This window comes from Pipistrellus kuhlii, unplaced genomic scaffold (genome assembly GCF_014108245.1).
Source record: "Pipistrellus kuhlii isolate mPipKuh1 unplaced genomic scaffold, mPipKuh1.p scaffold_m20_p_3, whole genome shotgun sequence".
Taxonomy (NCBI): domain Eukaryota; kingdom Metazoa; phylum Chordata; class Mammalia; order Chiroptera; family Vespertilionidae; genus Pipistrellus; species Pipistrellus kuhlii.
Window position 1 is genome coordinate 78,957,689 of NW_023425529.1, and position 23,245 is coordinate 78,980,933.

General features: G+C 46.1%; 1 pseudogene; it reads left to right on the forward strand.

Moving 5' to 3' along the window:
• Positions 1-6,223: 6,223 nt before the first annotated feature.
• Positions 6,224-16,235, forward strand: LOC118729548 (annotated as a pseudogene).
• The last annotated feature ends 7,010 nt before the right edge of the window (positions 16,236-23,245 follow it).

Below are 23,245 nucleotides of genomic sequence, written 5' to 3' on the forward strand. Positions count from 1 at the left end.
CCTGTCCTTGGGTGGACTTTTTTTTTTATCCCCTTAAAGTCAACAAGCAATCCCAAATGGAAAGGTTTCTTTTTATTAAGTCATGATATTTTCTAGTTACCTCACTGCAATATTTTTCAATCTTCTCTTCATTTCAACACCTCCCCGTGAATGGGCACCTCGTGGAAGGAAAGAACCAAGAACCTTACAAAGGCAGAGCTAGAAGGGCTTACTGACTTTTGCCCCCAGATTAAAGATGCTGTCCTCAGAGGCCCCCTCTGGCCTCCTGCATGAGCTCGGCTTCTGTGATTTTCAACATCACCCATGAGAGCCGAGCGCGCCAACATAGGAGGGTGGCTCCCACAGGCCCGAGGCCTGTTGGGTAAATCAGATGAACACAAAAGCACAGTTACTCCATGTCACTCCGAGAAGGGAGTATCTATCACGTGGTGGCCCAGAGTGACAGACAAGGAAAGACGGGCCTGGACCCCAGCTGACAGTCCACATGGGAAAGGAGAGCAAAGCACTGCCCCCTTTTAGGAACACAGGGGCAGTGTTCTCTCCAGAGCAGACTGGCCCTGATTCCAGTCCCCTGGGCTAGTCCTGTCATTTGTACCTTTAGGCCATCCCAGCCTGCTCTGCTGCACAACTGCGTTTTTGTGAAGAATAGATGTGTTCTCAGTGCCAAATTCTCATCTTGTTTAATAGCAACTCAAGGCAAGGGAAACAAGGCAGGTGTTACTGACACTTATACTTGACATTTCCTTCCTGCATTTCTCCACAGCCCCGGGGGTTTGCCGGTGCTAATGAATCACATTTCTCCTACCCTGGGGATTCTGAGGCAATGGAGAAATAATGCATGAGAATCAAAGATGGCTCAGCTGCCCTTCTTGAGAAGGCTGGTTTGAAGGCTTGGCGGGGATCCAAGGCCAGAAGAAGTGTTTTTTCTCCCCGCTGGGTTGAAATCCCGCACTGGTCACAGGACGAGTGGCAGCAGGCACTCCCTGTGGCCAGTGGGTAGGCAAATGATGGTGAGCAAGATGGGTATCACCTCGCTCCCCACTTCCCCAAAGAAATTAGAAAAAGGATTGAAGGGTTCCTGGGGAGGAGAGCAGGAAGGGTCCTATGCGATAGGATCACAGGAGTGGGGCGAATAAACTTCCCTCCCCACAGGCTGCTGGGGAGACAGAGAAAGGAGCCTGTACTTCCGGAGGCATCTTAAAAGCCTGAGAAAGAAAGCCAATCTGACCTCCGAGGTAACCTCACCATCTCCATCTGCCCCCTGACCCAGGCCTCCTTTTTTTGCACCAAGAAGCTGACTAGTTTTGCAACTCTTGGCTGAGGAGCTGGGACACATCATCATCTATTGATCCAAAATGCCTGTCGGTCTCCTGCAGCCAGTGCCCGATGGCCGTCTGCCCGTGCCCTGCCTCTTGGAAGCCTTATGCAGCCGTAAGTAAAGGTTGACATTTTGAAGAATTGCTTTTCTTGAATATGCTCCATATTCTGTTCTAGGGAATAATAGATGGGCTGCTCTGCTTTCCTCAGCTGCAGACACTGCTCTGCGGTCGCCTTAGCTCCAGAATGCATTAGCAGATTGGGCAGGGGGCAAATTACAGTGTCCTGGGCTCCTGTGCCTTCCTGATCGGCACAGTGCTTGCCAATCTGTGAGCATTTCAAAAAACAAAACATTATTTTAATGACTTTTGGCTAAACCAATGGGTCATATTTTCCTCTGCTTTTTCTCCTTGGCCACAAAACCCCTGTACACTGCCACTACACTGTCTCTTATAATGGCATACATCTAATTATGAGGAGTGCTGTGGGAAGCCAATGAAAGGGGCCTTCCAGTGCCTTCTCCCAGGGCCTTGGGATCTTAAGAAAGTGGTTCTGGCTCTGTGTCACCTTAGTAGGCGTGTTTGGATGCTGAGAGAGTCACAGGTTTCTAAAGCAGGCTTGACTCTCAGGCTCAGTTGATCTGATATTGTACCCACCGTCAATAATCTCTTACATAAAATACTGCACATTTAAAACTGTTGGGTTGCCCAAGCAACGCAGGATGATCCAGCCGAAGCCACATACGTGCCAAGGTTTAACAGGATGGGTCCAGCCTTTCTGGGCAATGGCTGTCTTCCTGACAGGCCAGGATGCTGAAGGGGAGTCCAGAGAGCCAGATCCACAGAAGCCAATGAGAACTGTCAGCAAATACGCTGCATAACAAAGATGGTGTCTAAATTTGTTTTGCTTCCAGACTTCATAGAACAAAGCAGTATTTTATATACATGTGATCTCCTCTTTGCTGATTTTTTAAATGAGAAAATATCTTTTAAAGAATCTGTAAAATACCCCCTCAGCCCAACCATGTTCAGGCCGTCACTGTCTCTTGCCCGGGCGGGACTCAGTCCTTTCTTGCCCACTCTTGATCCCTAGCCCTCCCACCCACTGCTGCCAGCTCCAATCTCCTGCTGCCCAGTTGTGATCACGTTTGTTTCGCGGCTAAACCTTGTCAGAAGCTCGCCTGACTGGAAGGAGCACATGGGCCCCAGGGATGGTCCAAGGACCCCCAGGAAGTGGTCCTGCTCCCTTAGCTCAGTGCAACCAGACTGTACTTGTTCTCCAGACACACACCTGCCTCTTCAATGTCTGCCGGACAGCCCAGCCCTGCTCCTGTCCACAGCCTGCCCATTGCCCCAGGCCAGCCCTCAGTGCCACCTTCCAGGCAGCCGCACTCCCCTTGGGTGTCCATGTGGGCACGCTGTTTTCTTTTTTGTTCTCTGTCCGCCTGTGTGCTCATCCTCACCTTCTCTCTGTCCATTTTGTATTCCCCTGAGCATCCAGTGGTGTGTCCTACACTGAATAATTGTTCAATAAATAGCAATTGGATTGACTTGGAGTTAAGCAGATACTTTTTTTTATCATGTGCAGTGACATGCTATCTTCCTGAATATTTTCTATTCCGCATTTAGAAATTATAGTACCCACTTCCAAATGGCGTCAAGATAGAAACATATTTTCTATCTCGACGCCACTTGGACGTAGATACTATAATTTTTAGAACATTTTTTGTTTTTTTCATCAGATTTTAGGAAGCATAGAGGCAAGTGGTGAGAAGGGACTGAGGGACAGGGGCAAGCAACTTAGAGGGAATGTCAGAGACTTTGGAGTTATGTTTCAATTATTTTTTTAAATGTTTGAATTCTTATTCTGTCCTTGACCATGTGTGTGACCTTGAGTAAGTTCCTTAATTTCTCTGAAATTCATCTCTAAAATTGAGATGAAAAACTACCTATCTTATGAGTTTATTTATGAGGATTAAAATAGAAAGTGTTTTCTGAGCACTAACTTAGTGTCTAGCATATAATAGTTGTAAATCATAATTCTCATCGTTGTCCTCCTTTCAGTAGTAAATCAGTTTCCATGGTCATCCTATCCCTTCCATATTTTACTCCAGAATCAAACGTTGATTAATGAGTTAACATTAACTTTTAACAAGAACCTGCTATTTACCTGGCATGCTACTGATGGTTGCAGGAGTGGGGGGAGGGGGAAAGGTAGAGATGGAGATCCCCAAAATAATATGATGAGCTTTTTAGCTGATTGAGTGGGGGGTTAGCACCAGTACATTTATTGAACTGTGCTACAGATAGGTGTTCAAATATGCATTAACAGATAGAAGGGGTTTACTTAAACCCAAGAGAGAGGCGATGTAGGTGTGTCAATGAGGAACCCGTCACTCGGGGCCTGCTCTCCCACTGCCGTCCACAGGCAGTGGGCGTCCAGAAACTGTCTGGCATCGGAGGCAGCCCCGCTTCCTGCCCGGGACCTCTGCCCTCTGAGGCTGCAAGGCCCTTCACATCCCGCCTTTCTTCCCGTACCTGCTGCAATGCGCTGCTGTTATCACCTTGAAAGTTTTCATAAATTTTAATAGGCTTCATATTTTTATTTTGCACTGGGCCCCCACAAATCATATAGGCAGCCCTGGTTATAGGAATTTGAGGGGTTATGCTTAATTCATTTTTTGCCCAACACATCATGGGCTCATAAATATTTCTGGAATGAATGCATTTCACTTCCACAATCATATGGATGACAAATGCTTTCACAGCTGCTTTTACTTAACATTTTCCACTGAAAACTTATATAACATTTAAGTACACTTGTGCTGTAGACATTCATTTTGTGAAATAGGACATTTGGGGTTTTCTATAAAATCTCTGTGTGGAAGAAAAAGAGAGCAGCCAGCAGCTGGGCGACTTCACCTTACTTCTTAACACCTCAGTTTTACCTGTACTTTCACATTCCAATACATGTGTGTACACACATATCTACATGTGTGCATACACACATGTGCACACATAGACACACATTTGTACGAGCATGTGAACACATAGTGGAACACACAATCCTTTTCCTGAGATTGTTTTGGGTCCAACAGGCACTCTGAAATAAACAAATTAAAAGCGCATATTTAAAAAGCAATTCAAGCACAGTTTCTGAAATCTGTTGGAGTAATAGTAGACAAGAAATACATTTGAAAAGAGACTCAGATATGCATTTTTGTACAGTAAAATAAGCATACCATACCATTTACCATTTTCACCATTTTAAAGCACACGGCTCAGCAGCATGAGGTGCATTGGCACTGCTGTGCCACCGGCACCACAATCTACCTCCAGAACCTGCTCCTCATCGCCAGCTGAAACGTGTTCCCGTACAACAGCTCCCACTCCTCACTCCCCAGGCTACTCGGGAGCCTCCAGGCTACTTCCTGTGACTATTCTGAGTGTGTGTTAGCAGGTGGAAGAGGTTTACTTACACCCAAGAAAGAAGCAGTGTGAGTGTGGCAATGAGGAACCCGTAGCTCAGGGCCTGCTTTCCCACGGCCTTCCTCACCTAGAGACCATTTCCAGGTTATTAGAATTAAAATAGAAAGTGTTGTCTGAGCACTAGCGTAGTGCCTAGCATATAGTAGCTGTAAATTACAGGAAGGGCTGCAGACCGCTCGGCCCCCCTCTCCCTCACTGGGCAGGGCCTCTGTCAAAGCCTGAGGCCAGCTACTGTGCTGCGGCAAGAGCCCCGGTGGAGGTGGCAGCCTGTGGGTCCGTCTGGATGTCTGTGTCAGGTGAGCTCTGTGACTCACTATTAGGTCTGGTGTCTTGAGCAACCCATTGCCTCACACTCCCCTTGGGCAACATGGGGAGGAAGGGTTTTGTTTCCAGGAGAGCTCCTGAGGGGAGCTACAGGAAGCCTCGAGCTAACCATGCTGTATGGGAACCCCTGGCGGGCGGGTCTCTCTAGACCACATGTGTCAAACACAAGGCCCGCGGGCCAAATCCATCCTGCCAGGCCTTGCAATGTGGCCCGCACCTCGCTGTCATCACTGCACTCCGCTGCGTTTCCATCACAATGACAGTTTATGACTGTTCAGTAAACCATTCGGCCCGCGATTTAGGCTGGATTTTAGATTTTGGCCCCTTCTCTGATTGAGTTCGACACCCCTACTCTAGATGGAGTATGCACTGCACCAAGGAGCAAGCAAAGGCAGAGGCCCTTTTCCAGAGGGTCAGGGGTAGTTAGGGTGGGAGGGTGGACTTGCATCACTTCCTGTTTGAGAATTGCTGCTCCCTATTCCATGTGTTCAGTAGGCAGTTGGACATTCACGTCCAAAGCTCAGAAGAGAAAACTAATCTGGAAATACAGATTTAGAAGCTATGGATGGCACCAGAAGGCAGGTGAAAAGGAAACATCTGGGGACATGCATATGGAATAATAAGAGAAAACCAAAACCTGATTTCTGGAAAACATCAACATTTCAGGGTGAGCAGAGGAAGAGGAAACTGAGATAGAGGGCAGAAAGGGCCAGGGGAGAGGCATGGCCAAGGAGGGGGAGAGTCTTTCAAGAAAGAATCCCCTGTCAGAAACCCCACTGTGACTCCAGCTGGTGATCCAACCATTGGCTGGTGCTCATGGTTACCCAGGCAACGGCATCTGTTCTTTGACTAGGTCTGGCTTTGTGTGTAGAAGTAGCCAGGAGAGAAAGGAGATACCAGAGGTGTAGGAAATAGAATTGGTGAAGGTTTCCTGATGAAGAGTAGCATCAGCAAAGCTTGTAAAGGACTGTAGCAATTGGCTAGTTGCCAAGGTAGGTAACATTCCAGACTGAGGGGTAGCAAGTGGGCATCCTGGGAAATGCCTGTAGTGCAGTTGCCTGGATTGTTGGGTGCATGCGGGAAAGTCATGAGCGATGACAATGGATAAGACACTAGAACAAGATGACAACAGGACTCACGCTCTTATCAAGGAGTTTGATTTTTCTTTCAAGGCAATAGGGAACTGCCAAGACATTTTTAAGCAGCGAGGTAATTTACATTTTGGACTATCACCCTGGCAACAGAGAGAGGCTGCTGCATTAATGCGAGGTGAGAAAGTAATGAAGGGCTGTGGCAGTGAGGAGGGATTTGTCATAGAGTAAGAAAGAAGAATTGGCAGGGCATTTTATACTTAGTGCAAAATTAAAAGTTGACAACCTAAGTCAGGCTCAATGGCAAAGACATCAGTAACAGGATCTCCAATTTTTAGTTGGGCACATGGGTTTCCAGATTTAAAAAAAATTGCTTATAACCACCTTCCTTGCAGCTTGAGGGGCCATGTGACTAAGTTTTGGTCAATAACTCGTAAGTGGATGAGTCTTATTCTGGGAACCTTCTTGGTAAGTTACCTACTACCCACCCTTTGCACCTCTTCTTTATCCTTTCCTTCTTCCTGCTGCATGTGATGGATGGAACTGGAAAAAACATCCTGGGACTTGAGATGACCATGACCTTAGTAATGGAGGTCAGGCAGAGCGAGGAAACAAGACAGAGGGAGTCTCTGAAGCCCTGGGGGCTTCTTGGAGCAGTGCCTCCCTATCAACTCAGGAGTTCCTACCTCCAGATTTTCATGGTGGAAATAAACTTCTTTTTACTATCTTGTTTAAGCCACCGTTCTATTGGACCTCTGTTACCTTTTACTCAAGTGAGCTAAGCCTGATCCTAACTAATAAAGCTCTCAGTTTTAGCTGTTGATAAAATCCCAAACTCTAAGAGACATTAGTCTGTAGTTCCCCTTCAGCTGTTGGCCTATTCCTCCTTTTGTGACTCAGCCCGGGAGTGTGAAGCAGTAGGAAGAAGAATTTCATTGCTTTTTAAGGCTGGATGATATTCTGTCCTATAATATTCCAGCCCACTGGTCACATATTTGCAGAACACCTGCCACATCTGTGCCAGGCATCCTTCCAGTCACCACAGAAGTGGGTGTTCCTAGCCCAGCGAGAGGATCCCTATCTCACTTGCCAAGTCAGCTTTTGGGGCTCATGTTGTAGCATGTGTAGGAAGAAGATTCCAGCAAGACTCTGACTCTGGTTTCCTCGCCTAAGACGTGCAGCCTTGAAACATGGACTTGTGTCCTCCTTGTCAGCCATGATGTGTGTCCATTTGTAGCAGGAAAAAGAAGGAAGGCAACATGGGGGTATTGGAGGAAATTGTGGCTGAGAGTCAGGTGAAGACTTCATCTGGTTCCATGCTGGCACCCTGCTGGTTCCCAGCAGCCCCTGCTTCTCCTTTGTGGCACATATCTCATTTATAACAAATTAATGTTTCCTGCATTAATTTGTTCAATATTGTCTCCCCTACTAGAGCATTAGCTCCACGGACGTCAGAAACCAAGACTGCCTTCTTCACCAGGATATTGGAGCAGAGAGGGCGCGCCATAAAATATTTGTTGTTGGGGGGAAAGAAATGAAAGAATCAACCTTCTCATGCAAACAGGAAAGAGATTTGCAAATAGAATTGGTCAAGCTTTGCACAGAAAAACCCTTTATAACTTTTGAAGGAAATTGATGGCTAAGATTCACTTGTGGATGAAATCTGAACCCTGCCAGCTTCCCATCCAGCCTGATAACCTCTCTATTACTCAGAGTACCAGGAAATGCAATGAATTTCAACATTCACATAAGAAAATAAAAATGGACAGTAAATCTGCTGGGAGCAAAGGGAACAGGGGGCTGTGCCCAAGGTCAGACAGATGTGGCTTTGAATTTATCCCCAGGACAAGGCTGCAGGCACTGTGAAGTTGGGGGTCTAGCCCAAGCCAAGCGGTGCCAGCGGGGAGGCGGGGGGGGGGGGGGGGGGGGGGGGGGTGCGGGGGGAGGGCGCCCTCTGGAGAGGGCGAGGGAACGTGCGGCGCGGCAGCCCTTCATCAGCCCACTGTCTCACGGGACCCTCTTTGGACCACCTTCCGGGTTCTGGGGCGCAGGGACGGGGTGCCCTAGGGCTGGATCTCGCTGCCTGGGCACCTGGGCTGGCCCTGGGGTCACACCTCGGTGCAGCCCCGAAGCCTTTGAGACTGAGGGTGGGGATCCACCAGAGGCTGCTGGAGGGAGGGGGGCCGTGGACCCAGTGGGGGCGGTTGCGCTTCACAAGTCCCGCTCGCCCCCCCCTCTGGTTACCCATTTACAGGTGGCCCAACCCTAGGAGACCCTGACCCCGTTGTCCTTTTTAGATCCAGGCTGCCAAAGGAGGGAGTTGAAGCATAGAGGACGGTTTGGAGTGTGAACCAGAAGAAAGGAATGGGTGGGGGTTGTCTAGCCCGCTTTCTTCACAAGAAAGGCTTTTAAAAGACGGGGTCTCCCTTTGCTGAATCGGGAGTGACACCTAGTGGCGCCTCCGCCCCACGGTCACTGCGGTGCTGAGTTTCAGAGGCCTCTGCTTCAGCCCTTGGGACTCTGCTAAAAAAGCCTTGCAAGCGTGGGGAATGGTTAATGTTTCCTAGGACTTCCCAGGAAACACTGTCTCTCCCCCATCAACAACCTTTTCATGTCATGTCTGCAGCTCTAGTGAAAATGCTCTTGTTGCCTGGAGAGCTGGCGTTGGCACATCACTCACTCACGCTCAGGCAGCATGTGTGTATTGAGCTGCTGTTCCACGTGCTGGGGATAACAAGACGGCCAAGAAACTGGCCTCGGGGAATCACAGCCCAGCTGGGGGGAAGTGGAGAGGTAAAAGATTATTACAACACGGTGGACAAATGTTAAGAGTGTGTGTTGGACAAAACAGAAACAGAGGCATGGATACATGGAACAGATGGACAGCTGTCAGAGGAGAGGGGAGGAGGGACTGAATGAAAGGGGAAAGCATTTGCCAAAGAACATATAGGCATAACCCATGACACAGACAACAGTGTGATGATGGCCAGAGAGAAAGGGGGAGACAGGGGGGCTGGGTGGTGGTGAGCAAAGAGGGAGAGTGGAATGGAGACATCTGTAACAGTGTCAACAATAAAAATAAAGTTTAAAACAGATACTTTCAGGTTTTTGCCTATTACTAATAAAGCTTTTAGAAATATTTCTTAACGTGTTTGAATGCTATAGGGTTAACAGGAGTGGGCTTAACTCTGCCTAGAAGCATTGAGCAAGGCCGTAGTCTTCGAGCTAAGGTTTTCAAAATGAGATGGTGTGGCAGGCAGAATTCTAAGAGGACCCCCACGGTTCCCCCCGCCATCCAATACACTCACCTTCTCTGTTATTCTAGCAAACACTGATTTAGATGCAGCTGTAAGAGATTTTGCAGGTGCAATTCAAGTTCCAAATCAGTTGACTTTATAATATGAAAATTATCCTTGTGGATCTGGTTTAAATGGGAGAGCTTTTAAGAGATACTAGGCCTTTCCTAGCAAAAGAGATCTGAAGCATGAAAGGATTTATCATGGGCAAGATATTCTCTTTTGTTAGCTTTAGAGATGAAGGAGGCCTCGTGGCAAGGGATTTGGGGCAGCCTTTAGGAGCTGAGAGCCACCTCTGGCTGACAGCCAGCAATGAAAGAGGAGACACTGAATTCTGCCCACAACCAGGGAGCTTGGAAGAGAACCCTGAGCTCCACATGAGGACCAGCTCCAGCTAAGACCTTGACTTTAGCTTGTGGAAACCTGAGCAGAGAACCAGCCATGCTGTGCCCAGCTGCCAGCTTTGTGTTAATTTGCTATACGGCCACAGACATCTAATGCAGATGGTATTTTGAAAGAGGAGCAACATGGACAAAGGCTCAGAGGCATAAAGCAGCAAAGTGCATTTGGAGAACTGAAGTCATTCAGTACAGCTGGGCCATGCGGGGCAAAGGCTGTGGTAAAATGTAATGCTGAGAACCTGGCTGTGGGTCAGAGAGACTCTGCCCTTGACTAGTTAACATAGCTTTCCGTGCCTCAGTTCTCTCAAAGGCGAAATAAGGTTAATAATAGTACAGATGACCCTTCAACAAAACAGGTTTGAACAGTGTGAGTCCATTTATACAAGGATTTTTTTTTAAATCAATATACAGTCAGCCCTCTGTATCTCTGGATTTGGTGTCCACAGATTCAACAAATTGCCGATTGAATTGATCCACAGCACTTTTTATTGACTGGCTTATGCATTGGTGAGTGGTTGGCAAACTCATTAGTCAACAGAGCGGCAAGCCGCATGTGACTCGAGAGCCGAAGTTTGCCAACCACTGCTCTACATCATCTATTATAATAAAAGCATAATATGCTAATTAGACCTGACAGCCCAATGATCTTCTGGATGTCCTTCAGACTTACTCTCACATCCCAGCTTCTACTTGCTGTCCCTTCTACCTATAGCACTCTTGCCCCACTCATCCTCATGCTTCATTCCCTTCCGTCCTCAGATGTCACCTTCTCAGTGAGACCCTCCTTGATCTCCCCAATTTTAGCTGAAAACATCCCGGTATCTGCTCCAGAGCTTCCTACCTCTTCCTTGCTTTACTTTGCTCCATAGCACTTTCCACCATAGCCAAGCTCCAGGTTTTACTTATCTATTTGTCTATCACCCATCTCTCCTCAATAGGACACTTATCTGTTCTTCACCACAGAATCCCCAGAGTTAGCCATCAGCAAAATATCTGTTTGCAGGAATGAATAATACCTTCACTAAGGTCTCAACTCAAATGTCACCTCTTTAGAGAACACACCCACTACTACCATCTAAAATAAGCTCACTGCCATCACTCTCTATTCCCTCACTCTACTTTGTTTTTCTGCATCAAATTTATTCATACCTGGTATTACATATTTGTGTATTTGCTTATTGTTTGTCTCCCCAGCTAGAGGTCATCTCCCACAAAGATTTAGATTTAGTTGGTTCACTGTATATTCCAAGTGCCTGTAATCACTTTGGTACAGAATAAACACAATAAGTATTTGTTAAATGGCTGCAATATCATTCTTATTTTTACTATTATTATTAATTAGTGATCCAGTGCATGAAATTCATGCACATTTAAAGGGAGTTAATTAGAGGAAATATTTTAATATTGCTATTTGCACTTTCTCTATAATAGAAGTGTCAGAGATGAAAGAAAATTAGTAAAATGTATATGAAAATCTCCTTCCTGTCAGAGTCTGGGGCACATCATTGGACTCAAAGTCAAGTCCCCGCCCACCCATTCATGCCTCGAATTCATGCAAGACCCAGACCTGGCGAGCCCCACCCTCGTCAAGCCCCAATGGGTGGGGAAGTGCAGCCTCAGGTCCCTTATCAAGCCCCACCTGGCAGGGGGTGTGGCCTCAGGTCCCCCAGTGCAGCCTCAGGTCCCCTAACCCCAACATGAGGTCACAAGGTTCGAAAGGGCACAAATACGTGGTGACCATTTGCATATTAGCTCTTTATTATATAGGATAGTAATATTGGGAAGAAGGGAAGGAGTAGTTGCCCTGTGGAGAGTAGAACAGAGGGGGTGGAAGTGGTCTTTGGGTAGGACTTCCTAAATGCATTGTCTACTGGGAACTACAAAAAGGAACAGGATTCCCATGCTACCCCCCTCCCCCAAGACCTTGGGCACCAAAAATATGGGCAGCATCTTTGTTTTGCCTCCTTTTTTGGAATTCCTGAGTTGGAACACACTGGTGTTTTATAAGCACATGTGAGGTGAATGCACAGGAACATTCTGGAACTTTAGAAGGAGCAACATTGACACCAACATGCAGTCTGTCTGTTCTTATTCAAGCAGCACTTCATTTTCAAAGTGAAATTCTATAACTAAGGTAAGCTCTGGGATCATCCACTCAAGAGAGTAGAGGAAAGAAGGAGAGAACAAATGATACAACCATACTACCTGCTTCAAATCCTAGATCTACAACCCACTTGGATAATGTCTCTGTGCCTCAGTTTTCTCATCTGTAAAATAAGAATACTAATAATACCGACCTTATAAGGTTTTTATTGGAGGATATATATGGACACAAATCTACACTAATAAAAGAGAAACATGCAAATTGACTGTACCTCTTCTATACCCACCAGCTACACCCACTAGCCAATCAGGAGCAAGTATGCAAATTAACCCAACAAAGATGGTGGTGTTCACAGAGCTGGAGCGAGCAGGAGGCTTGGGTTGCCCCCAGCAATGGAGGAAGCCAAGCTTCCCACCCACCCTTGCTGGTCCTGGCCTCTGCTCAAGGCTACAAAGTTTTAATTATAGAAGATAAATAAATCCCAGATACCTGCTTCCAGCCAGCCCTGTCCTCCCTTCAAGGAAAAAAGAAAAAGAAATAAAGGAGGGACTAGGAGCCTGGATCACCAGGGGGTGTGGCCATCCTGAAAACAGCCCTAGGCTCCTCACCCATGCTGGCCACTCTCTCATGGTGTGAGGGTCCCCGCTGGGGGGCTTGGCCAGCCTGCAAACAGCCATCAGCCCCTCACCCAGGCTGGTCAGGCACCCCAGCGGGACCCCCACCCTGAAGGGGGTGTGGCCAGATTAAAAACAGCCCTCATTCAGGCTAGCCACACCTCCATGGAGTGAGGGTCCACACTGGGGGGCTTGACCAACCTGAAAACAGCCCTCAACCCCTCACCCAGGCCACCTCACATCCCAAGGGAACCCCCCACCCTGATCCAGGACACCCTTCAGGGCAAACCAGCCAGCCCCTACCCATGCACCAGGCCTCTATCTATACTAATAAAAGGGTGATATGCTAATTAGACTGGGAGACCTTCTGGATGTTCTTCTGGACAAAGCCGTGGTCACAGGGCCAAAGTAGAGGTAGTTAGAGGCCAAAGGGGGAGAGCAGTTGTGGGTGATCAGGCCAGAATGGGACAGCAGTTGTGAGTGATCAGGCTGGTGGAGGGTGGGGCTATTGGAGGTAAGCAGACCAGCAGGGGTGCAAGCAGACCATTAGTGGAGGTCAGTTGGAGGTGATCAGGACAGTAGGGGGGACAGTTTTGAGTGAGCACCCCAGCAGGGAAGGGCAGTTGGGGTGATCAGGCTAGCAGGGAGGCAGTTGGGGGCAATCAGGCCAGCAGGCAGAGTATTATGGGCAATCAGCAAGCAGGCAGGCAGGTGAGCAGTTAGGAGCCAGCAGTCCCAGATTGCAAGAGGGATGTCTGATTGCTGATTGAGGCCCAATCCCTGTAAACTAGCAGTAGGACATACTTTGAGAGGTCCCAGATTGGAGAGGGTGCAGGCCAGGCTGAGGAATACCCCCCCCCCCATGTACAAATTTCATGCACCAGGCCACTAGTACACATATATTTAACAAATATGTGTGTGTGTGTGTGTGTGTGTGTGTGTGTGTGTGTGTGTTTTCCTGGTGTATGCCAAGAACAGTAAAAGATTTGAGAACTTATTCTACTTATAAGTTAACAAATTAGCTTGCCAACCTTTTATAAATGTTGGCAGATGGTACAAGACTCCTGGTCAGAGGCAAAGAATAAAAAATTTTATTACTTAAATTAGAGGCCCAGTGCACAAAATTTGAGTGGGGGCAGGGGGAGGGTGTTCTCTCAGCCCAGCCTGCACCCTCTCCAATCTGGGACCCCTCTCACAATTCTAGACCCCTGGCTCCTAATCGCTCACTGCCTGTGTATGCTAGTCTGATCACCCCTAACTGCTCCCCCTGCCAGCCAGGTTGCCCCAACTGCCCCCTCCCTGCTGGCCTGGTTGTCCCCAACTCCCCCCCCCCACCCTTGCCTCCCATGCAGCCTGCTAGTTCAGTCGTTTGGTCGTCCTTCACTAACCCCCATGCTGGCCTGGTCATCCCACGAAGCCTGCTTGTTCAGTTGTTTGCTCATCCCTTGGACCAGCCCTGGGCAGCTGGGCAGCTGACATCCAAGACTTGCCTATGTATTGGGGCAGCCCTGGGCAGCTGGGGGGCTGAGAGGACTGGGTGCTGCCATCTTGTGACTGTGGGCACCACCATCTTTGAGGGTGTGGCAGTCAATTAGCATATTCCCTCTTTATTGGCTATGGGTGCTGCCATCTTTGTGAGGGTCTGACACTCAATTAGCCTATTCCCTCTTTATTACAATAGATAGAATCATTAGCAATAATCAGCATATCAGCATATGCCCCAATTCCCTGAGCTTGATTCCCACTGAGTGATACAAAAACAATACCTGCACACACAGTAGGTTACATTACAGGAGTGGAACCCTGAGCTTAGGGAACCAAATATATTATAATGAGCAGTAAGCATGCCTGCTTTTTGCTCCAGAGGGAGACGATATCTAAACCTTCCAAGGTTGTTTACTAACAAACATCTCTGAAAAGATAATCTGCTAACAAAGGGAATCAGGGCCTGTGAGAGGTGCAGAAAAATGAGAGGGCCAGGAAGAGTTGTCTCCCAAGAGCATGTGGTGAGAACTGTTATTGTTAGTGGTGATGATACTATGGAAAAAAGTGCTCACATTATATAACTTCATTTATTTTGGCAACTCTGAAATTGATAGGAATTATAACAGAGCAAACTAATACATGAACCAAAGGAAGGTTACAAAGACTGATGGCAAGTCATGGCATTTGAGTTAGTGCTCAGTGATTAGACTACCAAATGCATTTCACAAATGGGTTTCCAGGGTGGGGGAAAAGCTGCTGTCAGTAATTGATCATGATACTGAGCAAATGAGTTTGCAATTTCATGCTGAATAATCTATCACTCCCTATCTTGGGAACTCAGGCACTCAGTCTTTTCTGACAGCCAGCATGGATATTCCATTGCCAGGAAGGAAGGCAGTCATCAAATTCTTAATTTTTCTCTGTGAAAAATTAACATTTAACTCAAATATAAGATCTGTAGGAACACATGAAACCTTAATTACAAAGTGCATCCAAGATTTGTGCTAATTAATAAGCTGATGAAAAATTCATTGGAATTCAGAGAAGAATCAAGGGAAAAATTGGCCAGTGTTAACACTGACTCCTATGAAATGTTTAAGTCTTTCCAAATAGGCAGCCCCCTCTCTATCATAATTATAATTTAATCATTCACATGGTTATTTTATTTTGTAAGACTTCAGTTGCACATCAAAAACTATGCAGAAAGAACATTTCTTTAAACTTTGTGATTTCTAACTGTCATTATACTAGCAAGTTAGAGGTTTTTGAAGAACACCAGCTTAGCTACCTGAAATACGAATTTTTTTTAAAGATGTAAGGGAAGACAACCGTTTGAATGCTGGCTTTGCCATTCACTAGCTGTGACCTCCAGCAAGTTCTTTGAGCTTTTTGAGGCTGTTTCCCTATTCAAATGGGGATGATAATGATGCATGAGGCTGTGTGAAGGTGAATGGTTATTGTTGCGAATTAATCACATGCCTCCTCCCTTGCAGATTTTTCAACACACCAGACCAGGAACCAGATGAGACAGAAATGTAGTAGCTGGCTTGTTATCAATACAGCTGGATTGGTGAATAAGATAGAAGCCAGGCTTTTTAGGAACATGGCGCTGAAATAGAATAAGCTCCTACCCTCCCCAAAGCCAAAGCCAAAGCCAAAAGGCTTTGAAGGCAAAGAAAGCAGTACTGAAAGTCGTCCACAGCCACAGAAAAAAACGATCTGCACATCACCTACCTTCTGATGGCCAAAGACACCGAGGAACCGAGGAAAAGCAGCCTAAATATCCTTGGAAGAGCACACCCAGGAGAAACAAGCTTAACCACTACGCCATCATCAAATTCCCCCTGACTTCCAAGTCAGCCACAAAGAAGACAGAATACAGCAACGCACTTGTGTTCATTGTGGATTCAAGGCCAACAATTACCAGATCAAATAGGCTGTGAAGAAGCTCTATGACATTGATGTGGCCAAGGTCAACACCCTGATCAGGCCTAATGGAGACAAGAAGGCACATGTTCGACTGGCTTCTGACTATGATGCTTTAGATATTGCCAACAAAATTGGGATCATTTAAACTGAGTCCAGCTGCCTACTTCTAAATATAAAAATTTTACATTTTTTATATTGAACGGAAAAAAGATAGAACCCAGGTTAAAACTGGGCTTCTTGCATTCACCCTCCCCATTCTACCCCAGCCACCCACCCACTCAGTCCTGGGACCTGGTGGTGGGGAGAGTGGGTCTGCAGAGCAATACCCCGACAGCCAGTCTATTCCACCCTTTCTAGGAAGCTGGAAAGAGAACCACCATTGAGAGAGTGAGCCTGTTATTTTCTGTGCTTCATGTAAAATGTTTTGGCTTCTTGGGCATCAGAGGTACATTCAATTACATTCATTCATCCATCCATCCATCCATCCATCCCACAATGATTGAAAGTGTATGATATGTCAAAGCTACTTACAAGCTAAAAAATGAACCAGGTTTTGATGCTTGCCTCCATGCAGTTTATAATCTCTGCAAGCAGATGAACATATGATCAAACCACTGCAGTGTTTCTCTGGGAATCAGGGGTGGGGAGTAAGCCAAAACAAAACACTTACCCAGCCTGGCCAGCATGGCTCAGTGGTTGAGCATAGGCCTATGAACCAGAAGGCCATGGCTTGATTCCCAGTCACATGCCTGTGTTTCGGGTTCAATCCCCAGTGGGGGGCATGCAGGAGGCAGCCAATCAATTATTCTTTCTCATCATTGATGTCTCTGTCTCTCTCTCCTTATCCCTTCCTCTCTGAAATCAATAAAAACATATTTTAAAATAATAATAATAAAAATAAAATAAAACACCCAAAGTACCTGGCCTGTACAAAGCACTGTAAGTGCTGGCTATTATTATTTTATTTTTTATTATCATTATCATTAACCAACTTTGTGACTTTGCCATATCCTAATACCACTTGGTCTATTATTAATAAATAGAGGCCCAGTGCATGAATTCATGCACTGGTGGGATCCCTTGGCTTGGCCAGTGATGGGGGCTGATCAGGGCCTACCATGGCCAGCAGAGGGGCGAGGGGGAGACTATGGGAGGTGGGCTGGCTACAGGAGGTTGGCTGCGGAAGGTCATTGACCACCAGGGGGCAGTTCCTGCATTGAGCATCTGCCCTGTGGTGGTCAGTGCACATCATAGTAATCAGTCGACCAGTTGGTTGGTTATCTGGTTGTTCGGCCACTTAGGCTTTTATATATAGATAGGTATTTTCTTTAAATCAACTTTACCAGTCTCCTGAGCAAGTGCTGGAAGGACTAGTTATGTTTACATAATACACACGAATATAAAAATGTGTAATTATTAACATAAAACCTGGTCATCTGAAGACTGCTCCCACAATCATTCCCTCTCTTGGCACACCAGGAGAAGCACTGTTTTATACAGAGGTTTGCTCACTTATCTATCTGCCTACAGAGATTTTAAGCTGCATGAAGGCAGGCACCAAAGCCTAGTTAATTTTAATTTGCAGTTTGCAAGTTCTCATGACAAGTTGTACACTCCAAATAATTGTATGTGGGATGAATGGTTGAATGTAATTGAGTGCATCAACAAATGTTTAAGAAGCTAGAACTTCCTAAAGAAAGGATGGGAAATAACTGACAAATGAAAAATCATAGATAGCTGCCTTTTCCCCTCTCTGCACCTCTACCCTGGGGACGACTGAAATGACCTGCCCTCCCAACTTTCCCTCCCGCTTTTCAACAAACTAGTCTCCTGGCTCACTTGACAGCAAGTTGGAAGGGGTTTCAGGATGGAATGAATGTTGCAGTTGTAATAAACCAGAAACTGGGGAAGGGGAATCAGATTTTAGCAACAGCAGAATATTTTCACTGTTTAAAAAGCACTCGTCCCTTAGGCTTGAAAAGATTAGAAGCTAATAATTTATGTCAAAATCCGGCAAAGCCCTCCACAAAGGCCCATTGCTTGTGCCTGCCTTTTGACTGACAGATATGAAAATAGAGACTGATTTGAAAACCTAGGGCTATTGAACTAGAGCAGCATTAATTTATCCATTAGAAACTAAGAAATGAGACACCACAAAGAAACAGATGTTGCTGGTAGGAGGCCACACCTTTTTCCAAATACAAAACACACCAGCTCTTCATGTTTGACTTAGCTTTCCAAGCCTCTCAGACCTCAAATTGGCAAAAACAATTTTTTTTCCATGCTAGTTAAAATGCCCTCAAGCTACAATCATTAGACTTGCTGGACAGCAGCATGATTCTGATGTTATCAGCTCCGTCTTCCTGTTTTTATGAATAATGTATAAGAAGCAGCTATTAGAAATGGATTCTTCCATGGCTGACGGTATCGCCACCAGACAGGTCCCTGAATTCTCAGGCATTTCATCTGCAGCTTTAACAGATCTCTCTTTTCTCCTTCTGGCTACCTTCTGGCTTCCTGCCATACATGGAGAACCTTCTAAAGACGCCCTATCCCTCTTCTCCCTCAATACGAAGGGGAGATGGGGGGGTGGGGGAGACAAGAAAAGGTGCCTGCCACCTTCCTTCCTTTTCACTGTTGCTACATGTCAAAGGAGCAATGTGGAAGCTACTGACCCCAAGTTTATGGGTTTGGTTCATGGCCCTGTCCCACGTGGGCCAGCCAGCCTTATTCTGTACCCAGATGCCAGATGCCTGCCAAGAAAATGCTTTATCGTGGGCATACACAAGAGCTGGAAGATAATTCTGCCTGCTCGGTTTTCTTCTATATCTCTATGGGCTTGCATCTGTCATAACTTTACAAGACCATCTTCCTGCCCCACCCCTTCCTTCACCCATTCATTCAACATCCTATATAATAAAAGGCTAATATGCAAATTCTCCCCTCCACCGGGAGTTCGACTGGGAGTTTGACCAGGGGGTGAGGCCTGACAACCAGCCATCTGCAGATATGAAAATACCGGGCTTCTGGTATTTTTATATCTGCAAACTTCCACTGGAGGAGGCAGGGGTAAACACTGATTACATGATTAGAAAATGTATACAAAAGAAGAGCATGCCGGCACCGGTTTGGCTCAGTGGATAGAGCGTCGGCCTGCGGACTGAAAGGTCCCAGGTTCGATTCCGGTCAAGGACATGTACGTTGGTTGTGGGCACATCCCCAGTAGAGGGTGTGCAAGAGGCAGCTTGTTGATGATTCTCTCTCATCAATGTTTCTAACTTTCTATCCCTCTCTCTTCCTCTCTGTGAAAAATCAATAAAATATATTAAAAAAAAAAAGAAGAAGAAGAAGAAGAAGAAGCAGCAGCAGCAGCAGCAGCCCTGGCTAGTGTGGCTCCATTGGTTGAGTGTCCTCCTGAGCACCAAGAGGTTTGTTAGATTCCTGGTTGGAGCAAATGGTCAAACCTCCCCCCACCCCTCCCAAGCAGTAGGCATAAAGGAGGCAGCCAATTTATGTTTCTCTCTCATAGATATTTCTCTCTCTCTCTCTCTCTCTCTCTCTCTCTCTCTCTCTCTCTCTTTCTCTCTCTCTCTCTAAAATCAATAAAAACATTTATATTTTTTAAAGGAACAAACAATTTTAAAAGACTGTAGATGTTCCCGAGAGAAATGTAAACAAATAAAATAAAGCATTGATTATGAGAGTGTGTAATAGAGGGAAGTCGCTGAGCCAAGGAAGGCAGTAAAAGAAGGGGAGATTGAACCAGGAGCTGAAGGACAGTAAGCCAGTGGGTGGGGCAGGGAGAGTATGAGCCAGCTCCCTGTTGGAGCAGGGGCGAGCCTGGGGGAGAGCAGGAGGACAGGGGCAGAGCTGGAAAGAGCTAGAGGGCAGCGGGGCCCAGAGCACAATTTGCAAATGGCAGCCAGGACTTTATCCTCTTTCACAATTTCCACTTTCCCCTTCCAGACACTCTTCCCCTCCTTGGAGTCTGAGAACTGCTCAGTTCTTGCTCTCCCCATTTCCTGACGGCTCCTGCTCACTCTGCTTCCTCCACTCTTGGCCCTTAGGTGTAATGGTAACTTCCAGCTTCCTCCCTGCCTGCCTGGTGTCCATGCGGTGCCTGCGGCCCAGGAGGAGCACACGGAGTTCAGCGGCCCGGCCCGTATTGTTCTGAGTCCCACCAAGAGCTTGAAAGCATCTTGGTCATCCAACGTGGGAGTGGGAAAGTCAGCTGTTCCACCCACATACTGGAAGGAGTGCAGTCATTAAAAGTGATGTTTCTGAAGACTAATGATCTTGAAATTTTTTGGTGATAGAATATAAATTTGAAATCAGAATATAAAGTTCAACCTCAAGCAGATCTCCATTTTATGTGGAAAAATGAACAAAACAAAACAAAACAAAAACAAAAAAACAAAAAAAGCAAATTCATCAAAATACTAAGTGTTTTTTTGTTTTTTAGTTCCATTTTATTTTCTTTTTTATATTTTTATGGATTTCTGAGAGAAAGGGAGAGGGAGAGAGAGCTAGAAACATCAATGATGAGGAAGAATCATTGATTGACTGCCTCCTACACTCTCCACCCCCACTGGGGATTGAGCCCGAAACCAGGGCATGTGCCCTGACTAGGAATCAAACCGTGACCTTCTGGTTCATAGGTCAGTGCTCAACCACTGAGCCACACCAGCCGGGCTTTACTTCCATTTTCACACTATTTCATCTTCCTTCAAAATGTCTTAACTAATTTAATTATTCATTAATTAAGTAAATTTAGTTGAACTAATATTAGGCACTTATTACTTGCTAGATATTACTTCTAATTCAGTGACGGATAGAACACAAACATGGTCTCTATCCTGAAAACTGCTTTAAAAAATATATATACATATACACACACACACACACACACACACACATATATATATATATATATATATATACACATACATACATACATACATATATATGCATATATATATTATTGATTTTTAATGAGAGGAAGGGAGAGCGATAGAGAGCTAGAAACATCGATGAGAGAGAAACATTGATCAGCTGCCTCTTTCACACCCCCCACTGGGGATGTGCCAGCAACCAAGGTACATGCCCTTGACTGGAATCGAACCTGGGACCTTTCAGTCCGCAAGCCTACGCTATATCCACTGAGCCAAACCGGTTTCGGCTGAAAAACTGCTTTTATAAACTAAAAAAAATTTTTTTTTAAAGATGAGAAAGTGTGACAGTTACCATCGTTCCTAAAAAATGACTCCAAAACTGCTTTCTCCAGCCCTTGTCAGCAGGGGAGCTCTGTGGGCAGCTTACTGATAACATCATCTACCTACGGTGCCGGTGACTGAACCCTGATGAATATCCACTTGTCACGAGATACTGGGAACGAGGCCCCTTCCTGTCTTCGTCTGTCACTCTGGAGTGGGAACCTCTTTGTGCCATCATCACGAAATTTAGTCCCACACCTGTCTGGATGCTGGCAGGCACCGCCTCCCAGTCCACCTTGTGTCCACTGCCAAGGATTCCTTCTGAGGAACCAGCCATCAAGGACTGTGAACCTGCACTTCCTCACGTCACATGTCTGGAGCCTGGCTACACTGCCTGCTGCTTCCTAACCAGCCCCAAAGCGAGGGCTTGTGATTAAACCCCAGAACCAGCACCAGCCTGAGAGAGCTGAGAAAACGGCAGGAACCGAGGACTCCTGTGCACTAACTGGCTGATTGTTTTCAAGCAAATTGTTCTTCATCGTAGGGAGCTAACAGGCAGATGAAATGTGGGAGTCAGGCAGAGGTTTTTCTAAGCCAATGTGAGGGATGGGTTCTTTAACAAAAGCACCACATCTTTAACAGTTAATCTTTCAAGTTCCTGTATTTCTTAGTAAATGGGAAATATTTTCTCTTTCCCCACTTCCAGCCAGACATGGTCGTGCCTCTTTCTGCTTCTCCAATATCCCATCTTAGCCTTGTCTGAAAGTCAGTGCTTCCTAATGATGAAAAGCCTTGCACTAGCGAAAGATCTCAGGGAGTAGACAGAATAAACAATATTAATTCTACTAATTGTCTATTTATTTTAATGCATTTGGGAAAAACTATGTCTAGCATATCAAGCCCATGGTTTTATTATAGGCTATGGAAGCCTAAGTTTTTCTTAAATTGTGTTAATATAGAGCCAATAAAGAGGAAAATATTAAATAAATCATGATGTGTGTGGTATGCAAATACGGCAAAAACCACGATGTGGTGCATATTTGCTGATTAGGAAATACAAGTGGGAATTCTGCAAAGAATCTGAGGCGGCTCTGGTGAAGGGTCAGGAAAATCCATTGGTTCATTAAGATAATTTAGATGCAGACATTTGCATTCAGCTCTGGATCCTCAATAAATCTTTATTCTGAGTCCCGGCACCTCCTGAGGTCTCAGCTCGGAGTTTGCAGGCTGGTGGTCTTTGTCTCCAGGAAGAGAGGTAATTTGTTTTAAAATTCAGAGGATCTCACATAAAATGCAGTTTTCTTGTTCTCTTTAGAAATTGGAAGGTCTGGAACACTGGATCTATGTCCCTGCATGGCAGTAATCTGATGACCACAGGCCCCAGGCATCGCTGTTTTCAGACAGAGACCCTGCCTGTCATTTCTGTGCCTGTGGCTGCCCAGGGACAAAGGGTAAAAGAGGATCCCTCCTCCACAAGGGTCCTCCTCCCCTGCTTTGCAACCTTCTTTCCTCTTTTCTCTTCCCTAGCAACCCCTCCTGTCCCCTACCACCTCTCTCTCTCTCACACACACACATATCCATAAAACGTCTCCAGGGGAGAAATTCGAGAGTACAACCCCTATCTTCTCCCATGTCTGTACTTGCTTGAATGGTGGACCAAAGTCACCAATTACGCCCAGGTTGGTGATGGATTGCCTCTTAGTCATTTGACCGACAGGAGCTCATTTGAAACCACCTTACCCGATCTTTTTGTGTAGGATGTGAGGTGGAGGTGAAAATTCCATTTTCTTCCCACTTACTACATCACAAGAACAGGGACACATGATCTGGGGCCAGAGGGTCTGAGTTCAAATTCCGGTTCTCTCATTTCCTGGCTCTTTGAACTTGAGCATGTCGCTGAACTTCTCTGTACCTGTTTCTTTGTCTGTAAGATGGGGATAGTGGTATCTATCGCATAGGATTCTTATACAGATTAAAAGAGTA